Source organism: Myotis davidii, unplaced genomic scaffold, assembly GCF_000327345.1.
Source record: "Myotis davidii unplaced genomic scaffold, ASM32734v1 scaffold123, whole genome shotgun sequence".
Classification (NCBI taxonomy): domain Eukaryota; kingdom Metazoa; phylum Chordata; class Mammalia; order Chiroptera; family Vespertilionidae; genus Myotis; species Myotis davidii.
In genome coordinates, this window is record NW_006295391.1 from 882,983 (window position 1) to 890,348 (window position 7,366).

Below are 7,366 nucleotides of genomic sequence, written 5' to 3' on the forward strand. Positions count from 1 at the left end.
TTGGCAGATCTCCAGGTCCCTTGCATGGCCATCTAGAAAAGTGGCCTAAGAATTGATATTCTGCCACCATTTTAGACCTTCACCAGACACCACGCTACCCCTCCAAGCGCCTCATGATCTCTGCATCCTCCCCAAAACAGTGCCCTAGCATGCCTCCAAGAGCCTTTCGTGTTAGTGCTGGAGGGCTGACACTCGCCCTGGGGTCCCTTCACACTGGTTATTATGCTGTGAGCGTGAGTTTACAACACCCTCCTCAGAAACTCTGAGCAAAATAGAAACGATCACCCTTGCTCTCAAGGGTGATACTCTCACTTTTGCATCGTCATAAGCACAATTTTAATTTTTGGCACAGTTGCAGTCAGTATGCATTTAATTTCGTATCTGCTTCTTTATGGAACATTATGCCAGACTCATTTTCCACATGGTTATTTAGTTTGTATAAGTGTCAGTTTAATGGTTGCCTTATGTGGAATCAGGGTGAACCTTAGGCATGCTCTTCCCACCACTCTCCTTGGCTTGGGTAGTGAGCATCCAGATCTTTCCCTTCTTCTTTCGGGATACAAGTTATCAAGTTAAGAAGGAAAGAAAGGGCTTGCAAGAAAATCGTGTACATTAGACACATACAGATTGGCCATGAATTATGCGTAATGTTTGTGGGGATTTGCACCGTGTCATCTTTTCATAGCCTTGCTGCATCTTTAAAGTATCACTGGAGATGCCGCCACACATATTGCATTGCTCTCATAAAACCTCAGTTCTAAATCACATCCTACATGACAGTTTCACAAGATTCTGCTTCCTGAGCTGACCACAGCCAAATCACAAGCATGGATTTGCATAAATTTGGTTTGCATGAATATTTAAGTTTGCTGAGAAGGGAAATTGACTAAATATTGTTAGAGTCATGCATAACTTGGGATATACTTTACTTTGGTAGCATATGCAGTTAGGAAACAGGTATATGGAACCACTATGGTATTCCTGTGCCAAAAAATATATAGAGATATTGAAAGACCCATATTAAAGGCTAAGCAACTTAGATGAAGGGGGTACCACTAATGGGGTTATGGAAATAAGCCCTATGACTTCTTCATATTGAAAGGCAGTGATAAGAAGAAATAACTGTGAATGCGTTATAGAATAAATAGTCTTTTGGTACGCATTCTAGACGTTTAATTTTTTGCTGGTGTTTCAAAATAGAAAACTCAAGTTCCTGGCTCTGCCAGTGGCTCTCTGTTTGACCTTGAACAAATCTCTAAGCCTTGACTTCCCTATCAGCAAAAGGATAATACTTTCCGTAATTCCATCTCACAAGAATTCTGGAAGAACTTCATAAGAAAACTAAAACACATAATCCTCTGAGCCACTCAAGAGGATTACTTCCTGTGAGTAAGTCCAAGACAGTATCATCTTCAAGCAAGCTGCTTGCTGATGCCCTGAGGTTCTGAATCAACCTCTTGTGTTAAAGGGCAATTTAAAAATAAAATCTCCTGTAGAAAAATGAGCACATCCCTAATCATGACTTTTAGACCAGTAACACTGAGGAGTGAGGCAAAATGTAACTTAACTGTATGAGTTTATGGGTGATAGAATTACATTGCATTTCTTTTTGAGTGATTTTTTAAAAAATTTTCTCTCTGTTGGTAATGAGAGGAAAAGTAGATACATTTTCATATTTATATTTTTCAACTCTCTTGGAAAGATCACTTTATAAATAGGTAGTTCCAAAGAAATAACCTTGATATTTTTATCATGGCTGATTCTAATTTTTTAATGAACACAACTGTGTAGTCGGGAAATCGCATATTCCAAGTAGAAACAGCATAGCTGTTCCCAAGATGAACTGCATACCAGAGCCTTCTTTAAAACAAGTTAAAATCGTGTGGAATTCAGGCAGTCTTTAGCAGAAAAGGCGCCTAATGTCTCTCAAAGCAGAAATCCGAATAGCTTCAGCAAGGTGCCAGAGCAAAGAAGAGCGCCTCCTACAGAGTAAGTGGACACTTAGAACTACTCTAATTTGAAGGAAATTGGGCCCTTTATCAATAGGTTGTCGTCAGGGCAATTCCTTCAGGGTATCCTGGTGCAAAAGGTTAGGAACTACAAATGAGTTCGTATTCTTCTTCCTTATTTAGAGATCTGTCTCTGACACCACAAGGGAGGCTCCCAGTCAGCGTCCCCGGGATTTTCAGCCTATCAGAAAGGGAAAATAACCCAAAAACAACTAATAAAAAGCATATGGGAGTTTTAAAGTGCCTGGTGAGGCCAGATTTGGGGGACAGAGGAAATGGGGGTGCAGAGAAATTCAGGTAAATCAGCTCGTGCAGAGGCCATTTTGAACACATGCATAGCATCATGGATGAGATGGGTGGAGGGGGTGGAGCAAACTGTAGTTACCTTATGGGCAGTAGCGGGGAAGGGTAGAATAAAGGGAATTAACATTGTTGAGCACCTACTGTGTGACCGACAACAACCTGAGAGGTATTATTATGATGCCAGTTTTTCAGAATGAGGGGGGAAGAACAAGACTCAGACGGGCTGAGAAACCTGAAAAGAGTCTCATAATTAGTAAAGCAGCAAAAATGAAATTGAAATTAAAGTGCCTCCAAAGCCCATGCACTTCCTTCCGGCTGACTTCCCACAAGCTGTCAGGAAAATTAAACTTCACTGCAACTGTTCTGTGTTTAATTTAAAGATGCAGTTATTAGTTACTGTATATTGCCTCGTTCCCAGGGGAGTTTCCAAAGAGAGCCTTCTTTTAAAAAAAATAGTAATAAAAAGTCACAGATAGCAAAGAGAAGGGTGAGGCTGAGTGAGGGTCAAATCTGAGCCCCGCTGGTCACTGCTGTGGAATTGCCAGTGCCTTCCAAGCGCTGAATAATGGAAGTGGGCAGGTTCTCTTGAAGCACAAGAAACAAATAAAAACGAAGAATGCAGTGTCCTATTTCCTAGTTTGCACACAACTATGTCTATATTTTACTCATAATTGTCCTAAAGATACATTGTCCTGGGAAAACGGCTCATTGCATTGGATTTTTCCTCCTCATCTAAGCACCTAGTCTCCTAATATTTGTGGCAGAGTTGTTTTTTTTCAATACAAGTCCATTCCTGACCTTGTGCTTATGCAGTTTAATTAGTAAGGCTATCACAGGCAGGTGCAAAAAAGAAAAAAAAAGAAATATATTTGGAACTTAAGAAGCAGCAAAATTTCCCAGTAGCCAGATGAGATCACCCCTCATACATGTTCTGGGATTTATAGAATTAACAATGTTGAGAATTTTTTTATGAAATTTTTTTAACTAAAGTAGATAGAGGAGTTGTCTACGCAAAATATTTCACTTAGGGAGAGGGGGGCAGGTATATACTGAGTGCCTTGCCCACTTCTAGCTTCACTAGGGGCCAGACACTTGCTTCCTTACTGGATTCATGCCGGTGGGCCCTGGTCTCCTTTCCGGCCCTTCGCTCCCCTCATGATTTAGTGCATGCTGACCTTTGAGTCCCTTTCACAAAGAGGCTCTCCGCTCCTTCGCTTTGGGTGGAATGGATTTCCTAACGTTACCATTTCCATCCTGAGCCAAGGCGAGTAGCTCCCAACCTCCCCTTCACTGAAGAGGCGTCATTTAGGGACATTCCTCACAGCACTGTGGAAGCCAGCTTACAGACACATACCTTAGACAGCCTTTTTCTCAAACAAAATGAAGGGAAATCTTTTCATGTTAATTTTTTTAAACAATGCAAACCTCCTTGATTACAACTGCACACACATCGATTGAAGAGTAACGACAGCAGAATCTTTAAATAAAAGAACTGTACAGTTTATTGGAGCCACTCTGTTTCATCACTTTTAATTTCATCATCATCACAAATTATTGGACACCATGGGGGACCGTGTGGCATATACATTGTTCCTGCTCTTCAAACGTACATGTTCTCTATGTATTTATGAAATTGATGCCTAAACAAGATGGCTTTTCAAAGGCAATAGTTTATTTCTCTCTCACTTAAAAGAAGTCGTGGAGTTACACAATTCAGAGCTGGTAGTGGAGCTCTCCAAAATGGTCAGGGACGCAGGCTTCCTCCGCTCTCTGCTCTGCTGTACCTTGGAAGAGGCCCTATTCCTCATGTTCCAAAGTGGCTGCTGAATCTCCACCCACCATCTCTGCATTCCAGGTAGCAAAAAAAGGAGAAAGGGGGAGAGAGGGGAGCAAGGGAACATCTACTCCTCCCTTTTATAAATGTCTCTCTGTTTTTACTTTTATCCACCTCTCCCTTTATTTATTTACTAGAGGCCCGATGCATGAAATTCATGCAAGAGTAGGCCTTCCTTCCCCCGGCTGCCGGCACCAACTTCCCTCTAGCACCCAGGACCCAGGCTTCCCTCCAGCTGCTGGCAGGCACCCGGAACCCGGGCTTCTCTTGCAACCCCGGCTTTGTCCAGAAGGTCATCAGAAGGACATCAGGAAGGTTCTCCTGTCTAATTAGCATATTATCTTTTTATTATTATAGATTTTTTAAATCTTTATTGTTGATAATATTATATATGTCCCCCACTTTTCCCCATTGACCCCCACCCCTCCTTTTAAGGATACTTCCCAGAAGTCCCGTAGATGTGGTTTTTGTTTGTTTGTTTTGCTTATATTTAATTTCCCAGAACTTAGTCATATAGTTATCAGTTGGCTACTGAAGAGGGGTAGCTCCTAGGAAATACAGATTTATTTATTCTGCATGGTAATATGTTCACCTAAAAAGCATGTTACTAAGGAAAAAATATATATTGGGGTAGAAAACTAGCTATCTCAGCAATAATTTTTATTCTAATTTTTTAAAAAATTCAAATTACACCTCAAACTACTAGCAACAGAAAATAAGCATATATCACACATTTTGGATTTTTCTTAACAATTTCATCTTATAAAATCACAAGCTCAATATTGTTTAATGAAGGTGTGTGTGTGTGTGTGTGTGTGTGTGTGTGTGTGTGGCGGGAGGAACAGAAAGAATTGCTTTTAAGGTATATGCAAAATGTCTAATAGTAATCATCTTTAGCATTTAGCAATTCAAAAGGGAATAGACTCACTTGTGCATATAAAAATAAAAAAGGCCACTGTACGTGGATCTTGTAGGATTAATAAATTCAATGCAGCCCATACCCTCTGCCATTGGGCAGCATACATATGCCTCAAACATACATTTTGCTCCAAGTCCCTTCCTTCTCATGTTTCCTGTTTCAGAATGCTCACCAATTTCCTCCCAGCCTCTCCTCACCCATCACTCACTTGTCAGGAATTCTTAATCTCCCTGCATTAATATTTTACTTGCTTTAACCCTGAGGGACATACAATGTCGGTGAATGTCATGTATCATGATCTAACTTTTTTCCCAAAAAAGAAATTTTTTTATTGATTTTTAGAGAGAGAAGAGGGGAGAGGGAGGAAGAGAGAGAAACATCAATGTGAGTGGGAAACATCGATCCGCTGCCTCCTGCATGCCCTCCATCAGGGATCCAGCTCACAACCTGGGCATCTGCCCAGACTGAGACTCAAACTGGGAATCTTTTGGTGCATGGAATGTCACTCAACCAGCTGAGCTGGGATACTGATCTTACTTTTGTTTTCTATACATTTTAGTGTATGTTTTCAACTAGATTCCCAGTGTCTCAATAGCTAAGAGCAGTCCCTACTGTGCATTAGCCCCCATAGTACTCACTGGGTGTGGTGTATGTAACAGGTAGATGCTATTACAGCAAATACAAGATGTGAGAAGAGAGAAAGGAGGGATTATTTTTAAAAGGCTGTTCTAATGGTTTAGCAAGTCAGACTATAAGCTATGCCGAGACCCCCAACACCACAGGGCAGTGGAAGGAAGCAAATGCCGATCTGACCATAAAGAAGCTGGGCAGAGCAATGTGGGTGTCACTAACAGAGAAAGTTCAGGTGGCAACAGGACCTCGGGCAGTGATCTGTGCTCCAGCCAGTTTCACAGTCTCAAGGAATCAGCTCCCTTAGAGCAGCAAAGGCTGACGGTTCAGGAAAAGAGGCTGACCGGGTGGTAGGTAAGGTGTCAGGGTCACAGAGCCCCTGAAGGTAAAACCTACCTGCACAGACTGGGCCCTTTCGAGGGAGAAACTACATATTATTTATCGTATTCTTCTTTATGTTATGCACATGGCACTCTCCTGCTCCCAGCAGGTTTTTAATACGTGCTTGTCCCTCTCGTTGCCTTGTCCATGACCACAAAACTAATCTGACTCCACCTGCTGGGGGAATAAAGCTACCGGTTCCTCCTACCTTTGAGGACTGGACGGGTCTTCTCACATGCATGAGGGAGGCAGCGTGTCAGGGGAGCAAGGCCGCCTGCCCAGACTCAGGTTCTTCACTTCAGCTTGGTAACAAAACGTGATACTCCCTGCTGCGGATGGCAGTGCAGCGTTAACACAGGCAATTGTGTGTACAATTCTACACACAAAATAATAAAAGCGTAATATGCTAATTAGGCCAGACAACCTTCCGGACGAAGATGCGGCTGCAAGGGCTGAGCCCCTTGCACGAATTTCGTGCATCAGGCCTCTAATGTGTTATGTAAAAGTAGAGTCTTCATGGGCTCTGCATTTAAAAAATAGCAATTGGCTGATTTCTCCATTTTTTTAAAAAGGGGAATTTTTGAAGAAGGAAATCATTTCTCATATCACAGAATACTACATTTAACTTTGAAATCATGCTGACAGAGTTATACTGACATGAAAAATAAGTGCTTACAACATTTGAAGCAAAACACAAAGGCAAGACAAAAATGTGGGAAAATCCACCTTTGTCAAAATGTGCTTAGCAAAAAAAAAAAAAAAGACTCTAAGGAAACATTCTAAACTATTAACAGTAATTGTCTCTGGATGCTGGGATAATGAGTGACTTTTAAACTTCATTTTTGTTCTTTTTAGTTCTGTATTTTGATATTCATTGATTCTCCCAAAAAGAATTTTTAAAAATAAAATACTACAAAATGGACTAAAAGTAAAAAATAATGAGAAAGACCTAAACAATTGATTAGATTAGAAGTAATGCTGTTCCAAACATCAGCTACAAATAGAGCCGAGTGTTTTATCTAAACAGAAGGGACACAATGAAACGAAAACTGGGGAAGCTAGTCCCAGGATCAGCTTCTATTGGTGTAGCCTTTAGTTAAATCCATGTAGGTCTTGCCTGGCCTGTGTGGCTCAGTGGTTGAGTGTCGACCTACAAACCAGGAGATCACTGTTTGGGTTGCAGGCTCCATCCCCAGTAGGGGGCGTGCAGGAGGCAGCCAATCAATGATTCTCTCTCATCATTGATGTTTCTCTCGCTCCCTCTTCCTTCCTCTCTGAAATCAATAAAAA

General features: G+C 41.4%; 1 protein-coding gene across 1 annotated transcript in view; it reads left to right on the forward strand.

Annotated features, from left to right (window-relative positions):
* The window catches only part of PEX5L (peroxisomal biogenesis factor 5-like), a 158,226-nt gene that overhangs the window by 15,127 nt on the left and 135,733 nt on the right, over positions 1-7,366 (forward strand). The window lies entirely within an intron of this gene.